Here is a 26,190-nt window from a genome sequence, read left to right on the forward strand (position 1 = left end):
TCTTTTAAGCCAAGTTTAACCATATTCCTTAAGCGAAACGATATATATTGTTTACTAAGCCTTGTGTGAAAAATATATTTGCTGCATGTTAAAAGATGAGAGGCATATATCTTTATCGTACGATAGAAAAAAGCAAAGTTATATGGTGGATTATGAGTTAAGCAGAGTCTCATCTTCAAAATTTCATAGGCATTGCCAGTCAGAAGACCATTGTAAATCAGTAAACTCCTCGATGTATAGCGTATTTATATCGACCATACGATGTAAGAACCAAGATCGGATTAGTATAGAAATTTGAGAGTTACTGGTCAATAATAAGCCGTTTTCTTCCGTTCAAATAGAATGAAAGAGAGTCGTACCTCAACATATACACCTGCCTATGGTATTCATTAAATGTATTCATGGTCTTATAGTGGTGAGCAGGAGACCATTAAGGATCCGAGCCTTTGAGGAGCTGTACTCCATTGTCCCATGACATACTACCATTACCATGATTTTCATGGCATCACCCATGAGTATGTCCTTCGCCGTCATTTTTGTCATTATCACTTTGGATTATCAGTTTCGTCCTTTTCTTTCCACCAGTTTCTCTTGAGTACAATAAACCATTTTGTCTTAACTTCATTCATACTTCATTCAGTCTACTGAAATCCTTTTTGCGAATTTTATTATTCCTGTTCTCATATCCACTTCGTTATCAATCTCCGTTTTTTGTTTACTTTATCTTTTCTTATATTTCATATTCGAATAATATTGAGTCTCCTCCGTACACTTACTAACAAAACCATATGATGTTGCCTGTCAGCGTGCCTGCACTCATATGTATATTCTGTCTTTAAACTTGTTTACACCAGTGCTTCTGAAGAGGTTAGTGTTTTGGTGAATTTATAATCAAATAATCAAGACGCCAACTTCCTTTTTTAACTCAATAGACCGATAAACTTTTGATAAGAATTAATTTAAACAATAAACCAATAAACTTTTGATAAGAATTCATTAAACTATCTAGTCTGAGATGGACAAGTCAGGGAGGGCCCGGAGGGAGAGGCCAGGTTCACTAGCATTTAGTTGCATGGGGGAAGAAGTGCTGATCATGTCGATATATCGGGCCGGATAATCTTAACTTGGATACCTGCTTGAGGTAGAGTAATGCATCCGAGTTCCTGACCATAAGACTGAATTGGAAAAAAAAAAGATAGGTATTTTAGGGTTTCCTGTGGATCTCAGTAATCAAGTGTGATGTACGTTAAAAGATAATCTTTATACTTTATTTCTAGCTTGTATACAAGTGGGACACAAGGAAGGATGTTCTACTGGTTTTTCTTCACCCTGTATTATCTAGGGTTCGAACTCTGGCTGGCACGCTTTGAAGAGAAATTATATTAAAAAAAAAACCCTAAAAGTAAACCAGGTTATGGTGAAATTCACTTAGCACAAAGTCTGGATAAAGGAACACTTAAATCCTACAGAAGTCTCAGAATAATGGATAAAGGATTTCTTCTTTGTGATTATCGAACAGGAGTTCTGTGGATTCTTGGAGAGGAGCACGGAAACACGTTAAACAACAACAGTGCTTCATTGGTTAAGGTCCATAAAGTGAGACAGCCCAGAAGGTGCAGGAATATGATGAAGAGGTATAGTAAGGTTGGTTAGTAGCACGAGATGGGCTTGGCAGGGGTCCAGTGATGCTGGTGAGGATGCTAGATAAGATTGGAGCATGTGAGAGAAGTATGTGGCTGCTGAGTCGACGTGGAGCTCCTGTAGAAGGTGGGTGTGGCACGTGACTCGCTCTTAGTGTGTGGCGGCTCCCGAATAGTGCTTGGGGTTGCAGGAGTGCCGCGGGCGTTGCTGTAGGCCCTTCGTTACAGCTGCTGCTCGTGACGGGCAGGTCAATTGTCCCACACGAGTCCCGCCGAAGGCAACGTGAGGGATGAAGCACCACAGTGAAACCTGCCAGGAAGATGAAACGTCAGGAATCAGTTCGGAACTTCTGCTGACGAAGGAAACGCCCTAAGGGTGGCTTGAGTCTGGAGTCACATGGCCAAGACTTCGGGTACCGGAGTGATAGACTTGTCTTCTAGAGTCTGCCAAATTTGCCTGAAGGTCAGGTCGTCGGAAGTCGAATGTCGCAAGCTCTAACCTCTCCATGCTGGTGGACTGAGAGCGGCTCTTCTTATGGGAAGGGTTTCACGGCATCTGTAATTACAGCGGCATCTTTTGAACTGCCACCACCAAACGTCGATGTGGATGTCATGGGGATGAACATTACACGTGCAGTTGTAGGTTAGGCCACCAAACACATTGCTCCAAACACACCAAGTCGGGGGCGTCGTCTGTAAGGTAACACTGTAGAGCGACAGTGGGCCGCTAGCTCCTTTATCGGGTTCATAAGCCGAAGAATATTTTGAATCAACTTCGAGGTTCGTATTGGAGAGGTGAATGGACTTCGTATAAATGTTTTAATTTATTGGTGAGTAAGTGGGTTAACATGTACGCAACATGACCTGATGGGGGTTTCTGGATGAACATGAGTGACATGAAGTGATCAATATGACGCAACATGACCTGGTGGGTTGCTGGATCAACATGAGAGTGACATGAAGTGATCAACAAGACTAGTGGGTAGCTAGGTTAAGATGGCATGGCTCACCATGTACACCATGCTGTTATCCGGAGTGTGAATGACCTGAACCTGGAAAGCACTGCAGTTTGGCCCTGGGAATGCATTGCGTCATTCTAGCGTCCTCTGAATCCGCACAGCCAATACTGGGTACAAGCGTCCGTCCTGTACCAATACACCGTATTGGTTGTGGTCGTTAGAGGCCACCGTCTCGACCCATCACGTTCTAGTAAGCCCGTGTGGACTTTAGAAGTTAATGAAGGCATCTGTTTTGCGTCATATCTCAAAATAGTGAGCCCTGTTTCATAACACAGTTCAAATTAGTCCCAAACTACGTCTGTTGCAATAGAGATTCATTGATAGCAATTATATTAAAGTGTTTATAGCCGTAACCACATGTAAATAATGATCACAAAACCAATGTACTCATTGTACATACCCATGAGAGCTTGTGGTTCTTATAATTATAACTTCGGTAATTTTACTGCCATATACCCAAACTTAACTTCCATGTACCCTCGACAAGCTAAATCCTCCTTAGAGCATTGACCCCCCCCCCTATCATACATGCTCTAGATTGATTTTCTGTAGTCTTCCCTGAGGATGTGATATTTCTCATGATTTTTGGTCTTTTAGTTTTACTTGTGGATATCAGCAAATATTTGTCAAAACACATCGCTTTGATTTACTTGCGGACAAGCTTGTACGCTTAGCCCTCTACAGACGCCGTACTAACTATACCCTTATACACAACATTCTGTAGGCTATAGACTAACTAATCCTGTACACATCCCAGGATAACAAACCCTCCATATTCTAGACAAACTAAGCCTTCTCACACCCCAGGCTGATTTACCTCCCACACATCTCAGACTAGCTAACCCTTTTCACACCCCAAACTATCCCAGGGCCTTCTTGACCAACATCAAGAGACTGAGAACCACCTCATTTCTCGTGACACTACCAAACCTGCCTCTTGTTTCATTGATTTCTGCTATATTTGTGGGCTCAACTCCAGTCTTTCATCTGAAGAAAGCTATCGCTTTATCTCTTTCTGTAAACAGCTCTCTGATACATAGCTGTCCTACATTATCAAATGTCTATTGAGTTACTATTATTTCCACTCTTGGGCAGCGTTTTTGCATACTTTAGTACATGAACACCTATCACTCTCCTCTTGAGTTAACCAGCTTTGAAGCAATTTGGTTTCTGGCTTTGCTTTAATCTTTCGTAAACTAACCCCCTCCCCCTCTCCACTTCATTTACTTCACCAATGAACAACTCTTTAACTACATAATCTCCCATCATGAAGCAAGTTTAAGTCGCTTCCTGCATTTTTTTTTCTTTAAAGGGAATGAAAGGCGTAGAGGATATTATAGATGATACAGCTGGAAGGACCATTTGGAATCCCTAGATGAGCAAATTTTCCAACTTTGCCAAGTAAGTGGTTATAATGAATGGAATTTTTTGGACATATAGTCACTCAGGATCAGATAGAACCATTCCATGATAAACTAAGAACTATTGAAGAGCCTCCAACACCTGGCTCAAAGAAATAGCAATGAACCTTTTTATGATAAGCATACCCTCTTAGTCATCTCCTTTTCTCCGTATGTCCAGACCATTTCAGCGCACCCTCCTTATCTCACTCTGTCTTACTATCACACCTCTCTTTTACCATATAATTCTTATTTGATCAACCCTCCTCTACTACATATTGTTTTTACACATTTTATTTCCAATATATCCACCATCTTCATTACATTTTTGCCTAATGCAGTCTTGCAGCCACACAGCATCAATGGGACTAAAATACCATCAAACATATTCATCTAAACCTAATAACCTTTCTTTTATTGACAATTACTTACAGAGGTCACAAAGGGTCTTAGTCAGACACCAGTGAGAAGAAACTTATTACAAAAAGATTTCACAAAATTGGTTCATTACCTTAACTAATAGTTTTAAATGATAAGTTTTACCAATTACATGTAAAAAGTGGATACATTCTTAAAATTTCAGGTATTTTGTTATCAGTGAAATGTGCTATGTCATGTTTTGCAAAATTTGTTTTGGACCTATCCCTAAAAGGCTTTAATTTTTCATATTCAAAGGCAAAATTTAAGATTCACTTGATTAACATCTCCAGAGAGGCCAAAGTGCCAATGATATTTATAGGCTAGCATTAGTACAGCAATTACAACATTTTGTAATCTGTTGATCTTATTACTTTTTTCAGATCTATGTTTTACTTTATTTGTTTCATGGTGATGAAAATTGTTTCTTATTATTATTATTATTTTGCTTTGTCGCTGTCTCTTGGTTTGCGAGGTAGCGCAAGGAAACAGACAAAAGAAATGGCCCAACCCACCCCCATACATATGTATATACATACACGTCCACACACACAAATATACATACCCATACATCTCAATGTACACATATATATACACACACAGACACATACATATATACACATGCACACAATTCACACTGTCTGCCTTTATTCATTCCCATCACCACCTCGCCACACATGGAATAACATCCCCCTCCCCCCTCATGTGTGCGAGGTAGCAATAGGAAAAGACAACAAAGGCCCCATTCGTTCACACTCAGTCTCTAGCTGTCATGCAGTAATGCCTGAAACCACAGTTCCCTTTCCACATTCAGGCCCCACAGAACTTTCCATGGTTTACCCCAGATGCTTCACATGCCCTGAGTCAATCCATTGACAGCACATCGACCCCGGTATACCACATCGATCCAATTCACTCTATTCCTTGCCCGCCTTTCACCCTCCTGCATGTTCAGGCCCCGATCACTCAAAATCTTTTTCACTCCATCTTTCCACCTCCAATTTAGTCTTCCACTTCTCATTCCCTCCACCTCCGACACATATATCCTCTTTGTCAATCTTTCCTCACTCATTCTCTCCATGTGCCCAAACCATTTCAAAATACCCTCTTCTGCTCTCTCAACCACGCTCTTTTTATTTCCACACATCTCTCTTACCCGTACATTACTTACTCGATCAAACCACCTCACACCACATATCGTCCTCAAACTCTCTTACCCTTACATTACTTACTTGATCAAACCACCTCACACCACATATTGTCCTCAAACATCTCATTTCCAGCACATCCATCCTCCTGCACACAACTCTATCCATAGCCCACGCCTTGCAACCATACAACATTGTTGGAACCACTATTCCTTCAAACATACCCATTTTTGCTTTCTGAGATAATGTTCTCGACTTCCACACATTCTTCAAGGCTCCCAGGATTTTCGCCCCCTCCCCCACCCTATGATTCACTTCCGTTTCCATGGTTCCATCCGCTGCCAGATCTACTCCCAGATATCTAAAACACTTTACTTCCTCCAGTTTTTCTCCATTCAAACTTACCTCCCAATTGACTTGGACCTTCAACCCTACTGTACCTAATAACCTTGCTCTTATTCACATTTACTCTTAACTTTCTTCTTTCACACACTTTACCAAACTCAGTCACCAGCTTCTGCAGTTTCTCACATGAATCAGCTACTAGCGCTGTATCATCAGCGAACAGCAACTGACTCACTTCCCAAGCTCTCTCATCCCCAACAGACTTCATACTTGCCCCTCTTTCCAAAACTATTGCATTCACCTCCCTAACAACCCCATCCATAAACAAAATTGTTTCTATGTGTTCCTAATCTGTATTTGTCTATTTGCTTCAAAGAAGTCTGTTGGTTCCCTTCTCATTACAGTTTTGAGACTTCTGATTGATAACCCAATGTCCTTTTTCAACAGCTTCCTTGTACTAAGTGCAAGTTTGGAAAAAGAACATAACTTTGTCATGCTCCTGGAGGCCTATATGAGAGGGAATCCATGAAAATTTGATGAATGTTTGATTAATAATATTTATATATCAGTTTGGCCTCATAGATCAAAATGTTACACTCTGGTCTCAGGGTTTAAAGGGCAGTTAACAAGGCTAAAGACTTGAGAGATAAGTACACTGTCTGTGGCAGTGATTTCTATAGGCTCAAGAGCAATGAGTATGGTGGACAACAGGATAGCTGCCCAATTATTTATTCTAACATTTTTGTTTGATACATTACCATTGGGCTGGATCACAATGGCAGCACTATCTGCCTTCCTACAGTTGAGAAAACCATCAGCATTGATGAACTAAGACATTACTTTCAGTCTGAAGTTTTTGTATGTTCAACAACACTGGTTTTGGTTGTGTTGAGTGGTGAAAATTGTAATTGGTTAGGTGGATAAATAGGTAATGTGATGTCAAAGGGAGTTATTTGCTGCTTCCTAATATTTTACAAATTGAATACTTCAAACATTATAATGTGGTTGGCTGTTGTTTGAATCCATTTGAAGTCACTTGTTCTGTGGCATATATATTCTAACCGTTTTTTAGAGACAAAATTACCTGAATCACTGCATAATAGCTTCATACCTAAGATTGATTTCAACTATTCTGTTCTCAATCCTGGTTATTCCAAGTTCTTTCTGAATGTAGAGTACTTTAGTGGTCTCCAGGCAGCCTTAAGGCTGCTTTTGCATTTTTGTTGTTATGCAGGACTAAGACAGGTGAATCTATTTAAGACCTAGTATAAGCCAAATTGATAATTTTAACAAATCTGATATTTGAATTATAACCAGAATTATACCCTCTAAAAACTCTAGGAGTTCTATCGTAAACATTGTCAGTATATTTTTTACATACCAGCTGCAGTACCGGGACTGAGATACCAACATATTTAAAGGAGACATAGTCAGTGGGTTTCTGTCAGTTTCCACTAGAGATAGTCCTCTTCACCATTATAAATTTGTTTGCTGAAGACCTTGGATTACTCTTCAGGAAAGGTAAATTCAAGGCTATCACAGGCAACAAAACAAATTAAGGAACCTGGAAACTAATGACATGTTGACACCAATGAATCCTAATGGTGTTATCTTTAATCTGTCAAAACCATGTATTAACCCTGAAAGAAAAGTCACTATTAGCATTAGCCTTCAGTAAAAACTCTCTTTATTTATATTTTTTATTATACTTTGTCGCTGTCTCCCACGTTTGTGAGGTAGCGCAAGGAAACAGACGAAAGAAATGGCCCAACCCCCCCATACACATGTAAATACATACGTCCACACACGCAAATATACATACCTACACATCTAAATGTATACATATATATATATATATGTATGTATGTGAGAAATACTTAGAAAAGCAAATGGATTTGTATGTAGCATTTATGGATCTGGAGAAGGCATATGATAGAGTTGATAGAGATGCTCTGTGGAAGGTATTAAGAATATATGGTGTGGGAGGAAAGCTGTTAGAAGCAGTGAAAAGTTTTTATCGAGGATGTAAGGCATGTGTACGTGTAGGAAGAGAGGAAAGTGATTGGTTCTCAGTGAATGTAGGTTTGCGGCAGGGGTGTGTGATGTCTCCATGGTTGTTGAAAGAACAGTTGAAAGAATGGCCCAACCCACCCCCATACACATGTATATACATACGTCCACACACGCAAATATACATACCTATACATCTAAATGTATACATATATATATATATAATATATATATATATATATTATATATATATATATGTATGTATGTGAGAAATACTTAGAAAAGCAAAAGGATTTGTATGTAGCATTTATGGATCTGGAAAAGGCATATGATAGAGTTGATAGAGATGCTCTGTGGAAGGTATTAAGAATATATGGTGTGGGAGGCAAGTTGTTAGAAGCAGTGAAAAGTTTTTATCGAGGATGTAAGGCATGTACAGAGCATCAGATTGGGGAAGAGCAGTGTGGTTTCAGAAGTGGTAGAGGATGTGTGGATCAGGTGTTTGCTTTGAAGAATGTATGTGAGAAATACTTAGAAAAGCAAATGGATTTGTATGTAGCATTTATGGATCTGGAGAAGGCATATGATAGAGTAGATAGAGATGCTCTGTGGAAGGTATTAAGAATATATGGTGTGGGAGGCAAGTTGTTAGAAGCAGTGAAAAGTTTTTATCGAGGATGTAAGGCATGTACAGAGCATCAGATTGGGGAAGAGCAGTGTGGTTTCAGAAGTGGTAGAGGATGTGTGGATCAGGTGTTTGCTTTGAAGAATGTATGTGAGAAATACTTAGAAAAGCAAATGGATTTGTATGTAGCATTTATGGATCTGGAGAAGGCATATGATAGAGTTGATAGAGATGCTCTGTGGAAGGTATTAAGAATATATGGTGTGGGAGGCAAGTTGTTAGAAGCAGTGAAAAGTTTTTATCGAGGATGTAAGGCATGTGTACATGTAGGAAGAGAGGAAAGCGATTGGTTCTCAGTGAATGTAGGTTTGCAACAGGGGTGTGTGATGTCTCCATGGTTGTTGAAAGAACAGTTGAAAGAATGGCCCAACCCACCCCCATACACATGTATATACATACGTCCACACACGCAAATATACATACCTACACAGCTTTCCATTGTATACCCCAGATGCTTCATGTACCCTAGTTCAATCCATTGACAGCATGTCAACCCCAGTATACCACATCATTCCAGTTCACTCTATTCCTAGCACGCCTTTCACCCTCCTGTATGTTCAGGCCCTGATTGCGCAAAATTTTTTTCACTCCATCCTTCCACCTCCAATTTGGTCTCCTGCTTCTCCTTCTTCCTTCCACCTCTGACACATATATCCTCTTTGTCAATATCTCCTTACTCATTCTTTCCATGTGTCCAAACCATTTCAACACATCCTCTTCTGCTCTCTCAACCACAATTTGTTATTTCCACACAACTCTCTTACCCTTTCATTACTTACTTGATCAAGCCACCTCACACCACATAATGTCTTCAAACATTTCATTTCTAACACATACACCCTTCTTTGCACAACCCTATCTATAGCCCATGCCTCACAACCATATAACATTGTTGGAACCACTGTTCCTTCAAACATACCCATTTTTGCTCCCCAAGGCAACATTCTCGCCTTCAACACATTCTTCAACGCTCCCAGAAACTTTGCTCCATCCCCCACCCTGTGACGCACTTCAGCTTCCATGGTTCCATCCGCTGCTAAGTACACTCCCAGATATCTAAAACACTTCACTTCCTCCAGTTTTTCTCCATTCAGACTTACCTCCCAATTAAATTGTCCCTCAGTCCTACTGAACCCAATAACCTTGCTCTTATTCCTATTTACTTTCAACTTTCTTCTTTCACACACTTTACCAAACTCAGTAACCAAATTATGCAGTTTCTCAGCTGAATCAGCCACCAGTGCTGTGTCATCAGCGAACAATAACTGACTCACTTCCCAAGCCCTCTCATCCACAAAAGACTGCATACTTGCCCCTCTTTCCTAAACTCTTGCATTTACCTCCCTAACCCCCCCATCCATAAACATATCAAACAACCATGAGACATCACAGAAACTTGCCACAAACCAATGTTCACTGGGAACCAATCACTTTCCTCTCTTCCTACTCGTACACATGCTTTACATCCTTGGTAAAAACTTTTCTCTACTTCTAGCAACTTACCTCCCACACCATATACTCTTAAAACCTTCTACATAGCATTTCTATCCACCCTATTATATGCCTTCTCCAGATCCATAAATGCTACATACAAAACCATCTGCTTTTCTAAGTATTTCTTACATACGTTCTTCAAAGCAAACAAAAAGTGCTTAAGACAAGGGAACAAATGGGAACTTCAGTGAAGGGGGAAATGGGGAGGTGATAACAAGTAGTGGTGATGTGAGGAGATGGAGAGTGTATTTTGAAGGTTTGTTGAATGTGTTTGATGATAGAGTGGCAGATATAGGGTGTTTTGGTCGAGGTGGTGTGCAAAGTGAGAGGGTTAGGGAAAATGATTTGGTAAACTGAGAAGAGGTAGTAAAAGCTTTGCGGAAGATGAAAGCCGGCAAGGCAGTGGGTTCGGATGGAATTGCGGTGGAATTTATTAAAAAAGGGGGTGACTGTCTTGTTGACTGGTTGGTAAGGTTATTTAATGTATGTATGACTCATGGTGAGGTGCCTGAGGATTGGTGGAATGCTTGCATAATGCCATTGTACAAAGGCAAAGGGGATAAGAGTGAGTGCTCAAATTACAGAGGTATAAGTTTGTCGAGTATTCCTGGTAAATTATATGGGAGGGTATTGATTGAGAGGGTGAAGGCATGTACAGAGCATCAGATTGGGGTAGAGCAGTGTGGTTTCAGAAGTGGTAGAGGATGTGTGGATCAGGTGTTTGCTTTGAAGAATGTATGTGAGAAATACTTAGAAAAGCAAAAGGATTTGTATGTAGCATTTATGGATCTGGAAAAGGCATATGATAGAGTTGATAGAGATGCTCTGTGGAAGGTATTAAGAATATTTGGTGTGGGAGGCAAGTTGTTAGAAGCAGTGAAAAGCTTTTATCGAGGATGTAAGGCATGTGTACATGTAGGAAGAGAGGAAAGTGATTGGTTCTCAGTGAATGTAGGTTTGCAACAGGGGTGTGTGATGTCTCCATGGTTGTTGAAAGAACAGTTGAAAGAATGGCCCAACCCACCCACATACACACGTATATAGATACACGTTCACACATGCAAATATACATACCTATACATCTAAATGTATACATATATATATACACACACAGACATATATATATATATATATATATATATATATATATATGTATGTATGTGAGAAATACTTAGAAAAGCAAATGGATTTGTATGTAGCATTTATGGATCTGGAGAAGGCATATGATAGAGTAAATAGAGATGCACTGTGGAAGGTATTAAGAATATATGGTGTGGGTGGCAAGTTCTTAGAAGCAGTGAAAAGTTTTTATCGAGGATGTAAGGCATGTGTACGTGTAGGAAGAGAGGAAAGCGATTGGTTCTCAGTGAATGTAGGTTTGCGGCAGGGGTGTGTGATATCTCCATGGTTCTTTAATTTGTTTATGGATGGGGTTGTTAGGGAGGTGAATGCAAGAGTTTTGGAAAGAGGGGCAAGAATGAAGTCTGTTGTGAATGAGAGAGCTTGGGAAGTGAGTCAGTTGTTGTTCGCTGATGATACAGCACTGGTGGCTGATCCATGTGAGAAACTGCAGAAGCTGGTGACTGAGTTTGGTAAAGTGTGTGAAAGAAGAAAGTTAAGAGTAAATGTGAATAAGAGCAAGGTTATTAGGTACAGTAGGGTTGAGGGTCAAGTCAATTGGGAGGTGAGTTTGAATGGAGAAAAACTGGAGGAAGTGAAGTGTTTTAGATATCTGGGAGTGGATCTGGCAGCGGATGGAACCATGGAAGCGGAAGTGGATCATAGGGTGGGGGAGGGGGCGAAAATTCTGGGGGCCTTGAAGAATGTGTGGAAGTCGAGAACATTATCTCGGAAAGCAAAAATGGGTATGTTTGAAGGAATAGTGGTGCCAACAATGTTGTATGGTTGCGAGGCGTGGGCTATGGATAGAGTTGTGCGCAGGAGGATGGATGTGCTGGAAATGAGATGTTTGAGGACAATGTGTGGTGTGAGGTGGTTTGATCGAGTGAGTAACGTAAGGGTAAGAGAGATGTGTGGAAATAAAAAGAGCGTGGTTGAGAGAGCAGAAGAGGGTGTTTTGAAGTGGTTTGGGCACATGGAGAGGATGAGTGAGGAAAGATTGACCAAGAGGATATATGTGTCGGAGGTGGAGGGAACAAGGAGAAGAGGGAGACTAAATTGGAGGTGGAAAGATGGAGTGAAAAAGATTTTGTGTGATCGGGGCCTGAACATGCAGGAGGGTGAAAGGAGGGCAAGGAATAGAGTGAATTGGAGCGATGTGGTATACCGGGGCTGACGTGCTGTCAGTGGATTGAATCAAGGCATGTGAAGCGTCTGGGGTAAACCATGGAAAGCTGTGTAGGTATGTATATTTGCGTGTGTGGACGTATGTATATACATGTGTATGGGGGGGGGGGTTGGACCATTTCTTTCGTCTGTTTCCTTGCGCTACCTCGCAAACGCGGGAGACAGCGACAAAGTATAAAAAAAAAAAAAAAAAAATATATATATATATATATATATATATATATATATATATATATATATATATATATATATATATATATATATATTATCCCTGGGGATAGGGGAGAAAGAATACTTCCCACGTATTCCCTGCGTGTCGGAGAAGGCGACTAAAAGGGGAGGGAGCGGGGGGCTGGAAATCCTCCCCTCTCACTTTTTTTTTTTCCAAAAGAGGGAACAGAGAAGGGGCCCAGGTGAGGATATTCCCTCAAGGGCCCAGTCCTCTGTTCTCAACGCTACCTCGCTAATGCGGGAAATGGCGAATAGTATGAAAGAAAGAAAATATATATATATATATATATATATATATATATATATATATATATATATATATATATTTTTTTTTTTGCTTTGTCGCTGTCTCCCGCGTTTGCGAGGTAGCGCAAGGAAACAGACGAAAGAAATGGCCCAACCCACCCCCATACACATGTATATACATACGTCCACACACGCAAATATACATACCTACACAGCTTTCCATGGTTTACCCCAGACGCTTCACATGCCCTGATTCAATCCATTGACAGCACGTCAACCCCGGTATACCACATCGATCCAATTCACTCTATTCCTTGCCCTCCTTTCACCCTCCTGCATGTTCAGGCCCTGATCACACAAAATCTTTTTCACTCCATCTTTCCACCTCCAATTTGGTCTCCCACTTCTCCTCGTTCCCTCCACCTCCGACACATATATCCTCTTGGTCAATCTTTCCTCACTCATTCTCTCCGTGTGCCCAAACCATTTCAAAACACCCTCTTCTGCTCTCTCAACCACGCTCTTTTTATTTCCACACATCTCTCTTACCCTTACATTACTTACTCGATCAAACCACCTCACACCACACATTGTCCTCAAACATCTCATTTCCAGCACATCCATCCTCCTGCGCACAACTCTATCCATAGCCCACGCCTTGCAACCATACAACATTGTTGGAACCACTATTCCTTCAAACATACCCATTTTTGCTTTCCGAGATAATGTTCTCGACTTCCACACATTCTTCAAGGCTCCCAGGATTTTCGCCCCCTCCCCCACCCTATGATCCACTTCCGCTTCCATGTTTCCATCCGCTGCCAGATCCACTCCCAGATATCTAAAACACTTTACTTCCTCCAGTATTTCTCCATTCAAACCTACCTCCCAATTGACTTGACCCTCAACTCTACTGTACCTAATAACCTTGCTCTTATTCACATTTACTCTTAACTTTCTTCTTGTACACACTTTACCAAACTCAGTCACCAGCTTCTGCAGTTTCTCACATGAATTAGCCACCAGCGCTGTATCATCAGCGAACAACAACTGACTCACTTCCCAAGCTCTCTCATTCACAACAGACTTCATACTTGCCCCTCTTTCCAAAACTCTTGCATTCACCTCCCTAACAACCCCATCAATAAACAAATTAAACAACCATGGAGACATCACACACCCCTGCCGCAAACCTACATTCACTGAGAACCAATCACTTTCCTCTCTTCCTACACGTACACATGCCTTACATCCTCGATAAAAACTTTTCACTGCTTCTAACAACTTGCCTCCCACACCATACATTTTTAATACCTTCCACAGAGCATCTCTATCAACTCTATCATATGCCTTCTCCAGATCCATAAATGCTACATACAAATCCATTTGCTTTTCTAAGTATTTCTCACATACATTCTTCAAAGCAAACACCTGATCCACACATCCTCGACCACTTCTGAAACCACACTGCTCTTCCCCAATCTGATGCTCTGTACATGCCTTCACCCTCTCAATCAATACCCTCCCATATAATTTACCAGGAATACTCAACTTCCTATCCACAGACCTTTCTATGGTTTCCTCCAGACATTTTACATGGCTTGGTTCAGTCCACTGACAGGATGTTTATCCCTGTATACCACATCATTCTAATTCACGCCTTTCACCTTCCTGCATGTTCAGGCCCAGCTTGCTCAAAATCTTTTTCACTCCATCCCTCCATCTCCAGTTTGGTCTTCCGCTTTTCCTTGTTCCTTCCTTTTCTGACACATCTATCCTAGGTAGGGGTAAAGGATGGACCTTGATGGTAGGGATCCTCTGGGAGTAGCGGTAACCTCACAGGCAGAGGAATTTGCAAAGAATGGTCAGGTAGAGTCAGCTGGGGACAACTCAGGCAGTATAAGTAGTGAGTTAGTATGGCTACAGATCATTTCTCAGGTAACTTTTGGGAACAAGTCTGTCAAGGTCCAGTACGGGGAGGGTCAGGGTAAGGCAGTGAACCCAAAAAGATGGAGAACCGTCTTTCTTTCGCTACTGCACACACAGACATTAACAGTGATAATACAAACACACATACCATCAGTAAGAAAACAGGCAAATTCAGTCCAGAAATCAACTCCTAGGAGAATAAATTTGATAAACTCATATGCCTGGAGCATCTTTATGAAATGTGATGAATTTGTATCCTGTGCTGTTACTGAAAAACCGAACATTATTGCGATCTCAGAAACATGGGTAAACTCTGAGAATAAACACTTATTCGCCAAATTAGCAATACCTAGATACACACTATTTATGAAAGACCACTTATACAGGATAGGTGATGGAGTTTTGATCTTTGTTGATAACAGTCTAAGTGTGGTTTAGATTAGTAAAGTAGACACACTCACTTACGACTCTCGTTATATTGACATCACCATTAAGTTCAAAAGTAAACTAAGTCTGTGTTACTCACAGACCTCTTAAGCAAAAGACTTTGATAAGATGCTATAAAATGAAATCAAAACTATAGTAAACAGTAATGAGGGTATAATAGTAGGAGACTTTAACATTCCAAACATACACTGGAACACGTTAACAGGTGACCAAGAGGGAACGAGATTAAGGGAACTGATTGAAGATACTTTTCTAAACCAGGTAGTTAAAAAATCAACTAGAAGTAAAATATTCTTGATTTTCCCTTCACCAGTGACACAAACTTAATCAACTCTTGCAAAGTAGGTGAGAGTTTGTCAAATAGCAATCACAGTTTGATTGGATTAGAGAAAGTTTAGATTATGAAATAAATGACAACAAACTTTTAGTCCCAGATTATAGGTGAGCAAATTTTGAAAACATTAGACATGATTTGCAGTACCAAGTGGACAAAACTTCTTGACATTCACACAGTCGAGGAAAAGTAGAATAATTTTAAAAACACACTACTTGAGATTGAAAGTAAACATATTTTATATATTTATTATACTTAACTGCTGTCTCCCATACATACAAATACATACACAGACATGTACATATATACACTTGTACATATCCATACTTGCTGCCTTCAACCATTCCCGTCACCACCCCACCACACACGAAATAGCATTCCCCCTCCATCGAGGTGGCACTAGGAACAGACAAAAAAGGCCACATTTGTTCACACTCAGCCTCTAGCTGTCATGTGTAGTGCACCGAAACCACAGCTCCCTTTCCACATCCAGGCCCTACAGACCTTTCCATGGTTTACTCCAGGTGCTTCACATGCCCTGGTTCAATCCATTGACAGCACATCGACCCCGATATACCACATCGTTGCAATTCACTCTATTCTTTCCACACCTTTCACCCTCCTGTATATTCAGGCCCCAACCACTCAGAATCTTTTTCACGCCATCCTTCCACCACCAATTTGGTCTCCTGCTTCTCCTTCTTCCCTCCACCTCTGACACATATATCCTCTTTATAAATCTTTCCTCACTCATTCTCTCCATATGTCCAAACCATTTCAAGATACCTTCTTTTGCTCTCTCAACAACACTCTTTTTATTACCACAAATCCCTCTTACCCTTTCATTACTTACTCAATCAAGGCACCTCACACAATGTATTGCCCTCAAACATTTCATTTCCAACACATCCACCCTCCTCCGCACAACTTTAACTATAGCCCATGCCTTGCAACCGTATAACATTGTTGGAACCACTATTCCTCTGAGATAATGTTATCACCTTCCACACATTGTTCAACACTCCCAAAACCTTTGCTCCCCCCCCCCACCCTGTGACCCACTTCAACCTCCATGGTTCCATCCACTACTAAGTCCACTCCCAGATATCTAAAACACTTCATTTCCTCCAGTTTTTCTCCCTTCAGACTTACCATACAATTAACTTGTCCCTCAACCTTACTGAATCTAATAATCTTCCTCTTATTCACATTTACTCTCAACTTTCTTCTTTCACACACTTTACCAAACTCAGTCATCAACCTCTGCAGTTTCTCACCTGTATCATCCACCAGCGCTCTGTTATCAGCAAACAACAACTGACTTACTTCCCAAACCCTCTCATCCACAACAGACTGCATACTTGCCCCTCTCTCCAAAACTCCTGCATTCACCTTTTTAACCACTCCATCCATAAACAAATTAAACAACCATGGAGACATCATGCACCCCTCCCGCAAACCAACATTCCCTGGGAACCAATCACTTTCCTCTCTTCCTACTTGTACACATGCCTTACATCCTTGGTGAAAACTTTTCACTGCTTTTAACAACTTACCTCCCACACCATATACCATGAATTACAAAGAGAACTTGCAATATTTCAAAACCATCATGGATGATTAGGACTAATTTACCAGAAGAAGAAACCATGTAAGAAATTTAAATCAATGAGAACTGTTGAAAATTGGCAGGAATGAATCAAAATCCAAAGACAGTGTAAGAAGGTCATAAGATAGTAGTAAATGTGAGGAAGGAAAATAATTTCCTTGAAAGTTAAGAATAATCATGAGGAATTCTTCAAATATGTAAGACAAAAGGAATACAGTAAAAGAAGGAATTAGACCATTATGAAATAAACATGACACACTAACTACTGATGACAAGAAAATGGCTACCATAATGAATTAATCCTTTAACTCCATATTCAAATTAAACATATTCTCGATTTAAGGAACTTCTTGAATACTCCAACGAATGAAAATGTTTCAAGGATCTGATGAAGAAGAGTTGAAGGTTAGAGAAATAAAAAGCTCAGAAATACTGAAATACCTGTTGCCAATTAAATCCTAACAAATCCAACAGCCCAGATAAGTTAGCTTCAAAATTTTTAAAAGAGGTCAGGAGACAGCTGATATACCCCATAACAAAAATATTCAACAAATCTATATTGGATAGTCAGGTGCCAACTGACTGGAAACAAGCAAATGTTACTCCTATATATGAAAATGGAGACAAAGAGTGTGCCTTGAACTACCATCCAATTAGCCTTATGTCAGTGTTAGGTAAAATGATGGAAAAAATATGAGATAAGATTTTCACATTTCTAAATCACAAAATTATATCAGACAACCAACACAGTTTCTGCAATAGAAGATCCTGCCTGACAAATTTGCTGGAATTTTTTATTGTTATTTATCAGAACTGGGATGAAAAAGTACCACCTGATGTAGTATATTTAGATTTCCAAAAGGATCTTTATAAGTACATGGCTCAGAAACTGGCTCACTGGAAGAAAGCTGCATATAGTATTAAACGGTGAAGCCTCAGAATGGCTAGACGTAACGGGTGGGGTGCCACAGGGGTCAGTCCTGGGCCCAATTCTTTTCATAATATACATTAATGACATAGAACTCAGTCTCATATCTAAGATCTCCAAATTTGCTGATAAACTAAACTAGGAGATAGAGCTATAAACAGGTGCGAAATGATTCAAAGAGATCTTAATTTACTAGCAGAGTGGTCAGACAGATGTCAAATGAAGTTTAATGTACACTTGTAAAGTTATGTGCTTTGGAGACATGAATATATGTTAACAACTACAGTTTTTAAGAAACTTTAACTAAAGTAAATGAAGTTGTTATTAGCAACAATCTGAAGTACTGAAGTAAATGAAGTTGTTACTAGCAACAGTCTGAAGTACACTAAACAGTGTTTTGTTTCATAGCCAGGAACATAGATTACAAGACACCAGAAACAATTCTCACACTTTATAATTCATTAGGGGAGAAAGAATACTTCCCACGTATTCCCTGCGTGTCGTAGAAGGCGACTAAAAGGGGAGGGAGCGGGGGGCTGGAAATCCTCCCCTCTCACTTTTTTTTTTTTTTTTTTTTTTTTTTCCAAAAGAGGGAACAGAGAAGGGGCCCAGGTGAGGATATTCCCTCAAGGGCCCAGTCCTCTGTTCTCAACGCTACCTCGCTAATGCGGGAAATGGCGAATAGTATGAAAGAGAAAAAGAAAAAGTAAGACCACACCTTGAATATGCAGTCCAGTTTTGGTCCCTAACCTATATAAAAGATGAGGAAAAATTAGAGCAAGTACAAAGATGCACAACAAAATTGATCCTATCTCTTAGAAATCTGGCATACAAAGAGAAGCTAAAACGATTGGATCTTTTCTCTCTTAGAAAATGTAACTTCATGGCTACTTAATCCATGTGTTCAAAATTTGAACAAGTTTGATAAATTAAATCATGAACATCTTTTCAAAATACAAGAAAATTGGTTACCAGGACAAATGGAATAAAACTCAAGCTAAAAGATGTGGTAAGGATATGGGAAAAAGTTTCTTTTCCTATAGGTGTGTTGAACACTGGATTAAGTTACTGTCACATATAGTGAATGCTAAGACTATAAATACATTCAAAAGTCATTTAGACAAGTATGTAATAAATTCTGGTATACTCTGAAAAAACGCCAGAGATCAACTATAAATGACACTGGTAACAGTGACAGCACAAGGCTAATGTGCAGCATTGGGGAGTTGGTGATAGCTTAAAAACTGCTGAGCGGAATTACATTTTTTTGCCAAGTTTAACTCTTCTTTTTCTTCTTTACCACAGCCCGTTCATGGGCCAATCAGGCCCATGTTGTTCTCCTCCACACAACCCTATGTATATCCTATGCCTCGCAACCATAAATATTGTTGGAACTACTGTTCCTTAAAACATACCCATTTTTGCTCCCTAACATACTCTCTTTCCACACATTCTTCATCGCTTCACCCCCTCTTTCATCCTATGATCCACTACTTACGTGGTTCCATTTGCTGCCAAGTCCACTCCCATATATCTAAAGCACTTTACTTCCTCCAGTCTTTCTCCATTCAGACTTACATCCCAACTAACTTGTTCCTCAACCCAACTGAACCTAACAACCTTGCTTTCATTGACATATACTCTCAGTTTTGACATTTACTCTCAACTCACCAAACTCAGTCACCAACTGCTGCAGTTTCTCACTTACACTATTGAATCAGCCACCAGTGCTATATCATTGGTGAACAACAGAAGACTCATTTCCCAAACCCTTTCATCTCCAACAAACTGCATGCTTGCCCTTCTCTCCAAAACTCTTGCATTTACTTTACTCACCACCCCATCCATCGTCTATAAATGAATTAACCATGATGATATCACACACCCCTGCCGCAGATCGAGCTTCACTGGGCACTAATGACTCTCCTCTCTTCCTACTCGTACACATGCCTTACAACCTTGAAAAAACTTCTCAGATCCATAAATGCCACTTACAAATCCATCTGTTTTTCCAGATATTTCACACTCACATTCTTCAAAGCAAACACTTATTCCACACAGCCTCAACCATTTCTGAAACCACACTGCTCCTCTCCAGTCTGATGCTCTGTACATGCCTTCACCCTCTCAATCAGTACCGTCCCATACAATTTTCCAGGTATACTCAACAAACTTATGCCACTGTAATTTGAACACTTTCCTTAATCACCTTTGCCTTTACATAGTGGCACCATACATGTATTCTGACAAATCTCAGGCACTTCACTTTGAACCATACAAAATTGAATATCCTCACCAACCAGTCAATAACACAGTCACCCTTTTTCTTAAGAAATTCAACTGCAACACCATCCACTTCCACCATCTTGCCAGACTTCATCTACCGCAAAGCTTTCACCACCTCTTCTCTCTCCACATAACATTTCTCTCTAACCCTTTCACTTTGCACGTCACCTTGATCAAAACACCCTACATCTGCCACTCTATAATCAAACAGATTTAACAGTCCTTCAAAATACTCACTCCATCTCGTCCTCACTCCATCCCCTGTTATCACTTCCCCCTCCCTCTTTCACCACTGTTTCCATTCGTTCTTTTGTCTTTTGCACAGGGTTTACCTCATTTCAAAATATCTTTTTATTCTTCCTAGAGTTGAATGATACTATCTCACCTCAACTCACATTTGTGCTATTTTCAACCCTCTGCACCTTCCTCTTGACTTCCTGCTGCTGTCTCGTATACATGTCCCAGTCATTTGCACTCCATCTTTGCAAGTACCGACCAAATGCCATTCTTTTCTCTTTCACTAGCAACTTTACTTCTTCATCCCATCACTCACTACCCTTTCTAATCTGCCCTCCTCCCACCTTTCTCATGCCAAATGCATCTCTTGCACATGCCATTGCTGTTACCTTGAATATTTGCCATTCTGCACTCAGTCTTTCATGCAAGTCTCCCTTCCAAGCAAGTGATCACCACTCACTTCTCAATAGTCTCTTTTTTGAAAACCTCTACAACTCTTCACCTTCGCCTCCACAAGATAGTGATCAGACATCCCACCAGCTGCCCTTCTTAACAAATTTTTTTCATTCATGTTACCTGAGACAGCACGGGCATCTGATGCCCTAATCAAGGCCATCCTATTAACGCTCTACGGAAGGAGGTAAATAACGTGTGTAAGACAAGAGAGCAAACGAGAACATCGGTGAAGGGGGCAAAAGGGAAGTAATAACAAGTAGTGATGAAGAGAAGGAGATGGAATGATTATTTTGAAGGCTTGTTGAATGTGCTTGATGATAAAGTGGCAGATGTAGGGTGGGTGTTTTGGTCGAGGTGGTGTGCGAAGTGACAGGGTCAGAGAGAAAGGTTTGGTTAAGAGAGAAGAGGTAGTGAAAACTTTGAGGAAGATGAAATCCAGCAAGGTGGGAGGTTTGGATGGTATTGCAGTAAAATTTATTTAGAAAGGGGGTGACTGTGTTATTGATTGGTTAGTAAGGATATTCAGGTATGGATCAATATGAAGTGCCTGAGGATTGGCAGAATGCATGCATAGTGCCATTGTACAGAGGCAAAGGGGATAAAGGTGAGTGTTCAAACTACAGAGGTATAAGATTGTTGAGTATGCCTGGGAAATTGTATGGGAGGGTATTGATTGAGAGGGTGTAGACATGTACAAAGTGTCAAATTGGAGAGGAACAGTGTGGTTTCAGAAGTAGTAAAGGATGTGTTTATGAGGTGTTTGCTTTAAAAAATGTGTGAGAAATACTTAGAAAAACAGATAGGTTTGTATATAGCATTTATGGATCTGGAGAAGGCATATGATAAGGTTGATAGAGATGCTTTGTGGAAGGTCTTAAGAGTATATGGTGTGGGAGGTAAGCTGCTAGAAGTAGTGAAAAGTTTTTACCAAGGATGTAAGGCATATGTACGAGTAGTAAGAGAGGAGAGTGATTGGTTCCCAGTGAAGGTTGGTCTGTGGCAAGGATGTGTGATGTCCTCATGGTTGTTTAATTTGTTTATGGATGGGGTGGTTAGGGAGGTAAGTGCAAGAGTTTTGGAGAGAGTGGCAAGTATGCATTCTGTTTGGGGTGAGAGGGCCTGGGAAGTGTCAGTGGTTGATCACCGATAATATAGCTCTGGTGGAAAAATGTGTGAAAGGAGAAAGTTGAGAGTAAATGTGAATAAGAACATGGTTATTATGTTCAGTAGGGTTGAAAGACAAGTTGATTGGGATGTAAGTTTAAATGGAGAAAAAAAACAGCAAATGGAACCATGGAATCAGAAGTGAGTCACAGGATGGGGGAGGGGGCAAAGGTTCTGGAAGTGATGAAGAATATGTGGAAGGGGAGAATGTTATCTCGAAGAGCAAAAATGGGTATGTTTGAAGGAATATTAGTTCCAACAGTATTATACGGTTGTGAGGCATGGGCTATAGATAGGGTTGTACGGAGGAGGGTGGATGTGTTGGAAATGAAATGTTTGAGGACAATATGTGGTGTGAGGTGGTTTAATCTAGTAAGTAATGAAAGGGTAAGAGAGATGTGGGGAAATAAAAAGTGTGTGGTTGAGAGATCAGAAGAGGATGTGTTGAAATGATTTGGACATATGGAGAGAATGAGTGAGGAAAGATTGACAAAGAGGATATGTGTGTCAGAGGTGGAGGGAACAAGGAGAAGCAAGAGACCAAATTGGAGGTGGAAGGATGGAGGGTAAGAAGGGTGCTAGGAATAGAGTGGATTGGAACGATGTGGTATACCAAGGTCAGCGTGCTGTCAGTTGACTGAACCAAGCCATGTGGCCTGGATGTGGATAGGGACTTGCTGTTTCGGTGCATTACACACAACAGCTAGAGACTGGGTGTAAATAAATGTGGCCTTTTTTGTCTGTTTTACTGGCACTACCTTACTGAAGCTGGGGACAGTGATGCTCTTTCCTGTGGAGGGTGGCACCAGGAGTGGATGAAGACAAGCAAGTATGAATATGTACATGTGTATATAGTATATATCTGTGTATGTGCATGTATATATTAATGTGCAGATGTATGTGTATGTGCATGTATGTATATATATATATATATGTGTATATGAATGGATGGGCCTTTCTTCGTCTGTTTCCTGGCGTTTCTTTGTTGATGTGGGAAACAGTGATTAAGTATAATGATATGTATATATATTTTATTATATTATACTTGATCGCCATTTCCTACATCAGTGAGGTAGTGTTAGTAAACAGACGAAGGATGGCCCATCCACACATATACACATTATATATATTATATTTTATTATACTTTGTCGCTGTCTCCCGCGTTTGCGAGGTAGCGCAAGGAAACAGACGAAAGGAATGGCCCAACCCCCCCCATACACATGTATATACATACGTCCACACACGCAAATATACATACCTACACAGCTTTCCATGGTTTACCCCAGACGCTTCACATGCCTTGATTCAATCCACTGACAGCACGTCAACCCCGGTATACCACATCGCTCCAATTCACTCTATTCCTTGCCCTCCTTTCACCCTCCTGCATGTTCAGGCCCCGATCACACAAAATCTTTTTCACTCCATCTTTCCACCTCCAATTTGGTCTCCCTCTTCTCCTCGTTCCCTCCACCTCCGACACATATATCCTCTTGGTCAATCTTTCCTCACTCATTCTCTCCATGTGCCCAAACCACTTCAAAACACCCTCTTCTGCTCTCTCAACCACGCTCTTTTTATTTCCACACATCTCTCTTACCCTTACGTTACTCACTCGATCAAACCACCTCACACCACACATTGTCCTCAAACATCTCATTTCCAGCACATCCATCCTCCTGCGCACAACTCTATCCATAGCCCACACCTCGCAACCATACAACATTGTTGGAACCACTATTCCTTCAAACATACCCATTTTTGCTTTCCGAGATAATGTTCTCGACTTCCACACATTCTTCAAGGCCCCCAGAATTTTCGCCCCCTCCCCCACCCTATGATCCACTTCCGCTTCCATGGTTCCATCCGCTGCCAGATCCACTCCCAGATATCTGAAACACTTCACTTCCTCCAGTTCTTCTCAATTCAAACTCACCTCCCAATTGACTTGACCCTCAACCCTACTGTACCTAATAACCTTGCTCTTATTCACATTTACTCTTAACTTTCTTCTTCCACACACTTTACCAAACTCAGTCACCAGCTTCTGCAGTTTCTCACATGAATCAGCCACCAGCGCTGTATCATCAGCAAACAACAACTGACTCACTTCCCAAGCTCTCTCATCCCCAACAGACTTCATACTTGCCCTCTTTCCAAAACTCTTGCATTTACCTCCCTAACAACCCCATCCATAAACAAATTAAACAACCATGGAGACATCACACACCCCTGCCGCAAACCTACATTCACTGAGAACCAATCACTTTCCTCTCTTCCTACACGTACACATGCCTTACATCCTCGATAAAAACTTTTCACTGCTCCTAACAACTTGCCTCCCACACCATATATTCTTAATACCTTCCACAGAGCATCTCTATCAACTCTATCATATGCCTTCTCCAGATCCATAAATGCTACATACAAATCCATTTGCTTTTCTAAGTATTTCTCACATACATTCTTCAAAGAAACACCTGATCCACACATCCTCTACCACTTCTGAAACCACACTGCTCTTCCCCAATCTGATGCTCTGTACATGCCTTCACCCTCTCAATCAATACCCTCCCATATAATTTACCAGGAATACTCAACAAACTTATACCTCTGTAATTTGAGCACTCACTCTTATCCCCTTTGCCTTTGTACAATGGCACTATGCACGCATTCCGCCAATCCTCAGGCACCTCACCATGAGTCATACATACATTAAATAACCTTACCAACCAGTCAACAATACAGTCACCCCCTTTTTTAATAAATTCCACTGCAATACCATCCAAACCTGCTGCCTTGCCGGCTTTCATCTTCCGCAAAGCTTTCACTACCTCTTCTCTGTTTACCAAATCATTTTCCCTAACCCTCTCACTTTGCACACCACCTCGACCAAAACACCCTATATCTGCCACTCTATCATCAAACACATTCAACAAACCTTCAAAATACTCACTCCATCTCCTTCTCACATCACCACTACTTGTTATCACCTCCCCATTCACTGAAGTTCCCATTTGCTCCCTTGTCTTACGCACTTTATTTACCTCCTTCCAGAACATCTTTTTATTCTCCCTAAAATTTAATGATACTCTCTCACCCCAACTCTCATTTGCCCTTTTTTTCACCTCTTGCACCTTTCTCTTGACCTCCTGTCTCTTTCTTTTATACATCTCCCACTCAATTTCATTTTTTCCCTGCAAAAATCGTCCAAATGCCTCTCTCTTCTCTTTCACTAATACTCTTACTTCTTCATCCCACCATTCACTACCCTTTCTAATCAACCCACCTCCCACTCTTCTCATGCCACAAGCATCTTTTGCGCAATCCATCACTGATTCCCTAAATACATCCCATTCCTCCCCCACTCCCCTTACTTCCATTGTTCTCACCTTTTTCCATTCTGTACTCAGTCTCTCCTGGTACTTCCTCACACAGGTCTCCTTCCCAAGCTCACTTACTCTCACCACCCTCTTCACCCCAACATTCACTTTTCTTTTCTGAAAACCCATACAAATCTTCACCTTAGCCTCCACAAGATAATGATCAGACATCCCTCCAGTTGCACCTCTCAGCACATTAACATCCAAAAGTCTCTCTTTCGCACGCCTGTCAATTAACACGTAATCCAGTAACGCTCTCTGGCCATCTCTCCTACTTACATAAGTATACTTATGTATATCTCGCTTTTTAAACCAGGTATTCCCAATCATCAGTCCTTTTTCAGCACATAAATCTACAAGCTCTTCACCATTTCCATTTACAACACTGAACACCCCATGTATACCAATTATTCCCTCAACTGCCACATTACTCACCTTTGCATTCAAATCACCCATCACTATAACCACATATAC

At 40.7% G+C, this 26,190-nt stretch overlaps 1 long non-coding RNA gene across 2 annotated transcripts in view; it reads left to right on the forward strand.

Moving 5' to 3' along the window:
- The first annotated feature begins 2,621 nt into the window (after positions 1–2,621).
- The window catches only part of LOC139765467 (uncharacterized), a 58,365-nt gene continuing 34,796 nt past the window's right edge, over positions 2,622–26,190 (forward strand). The window contains exons 1-2 of one of the 2 annotated variants that reach the window (XR_011716664.1): positions 2,622–2,849; positions 3,972–4,060. This is a non-coding gene — a long non-coding RNA (uncharacterized lncRNA). The remainder of the gene's footprint in view (positions 2,850–3,971; positions 4,061–26,190) is intronic. The other variant, XR_011716665.1, reaches the window with a different exon arrangement.

Source organism: Panulirus ornatus, chromosome 55 (genome assembly GCF_036320965.1).
Source record: "Panulirus ornatus isolate Po-2019 chromosome 55, ASM3632096v1, whole genome shotgun sequence".
Taxonomy (NCBI): domain Eukaryota; kingdom Metazoa; phylum Arthropoda; class Malacostraca; order Decapoda; family Palinuridae; genus Panulirus; species Panulirus ornatus.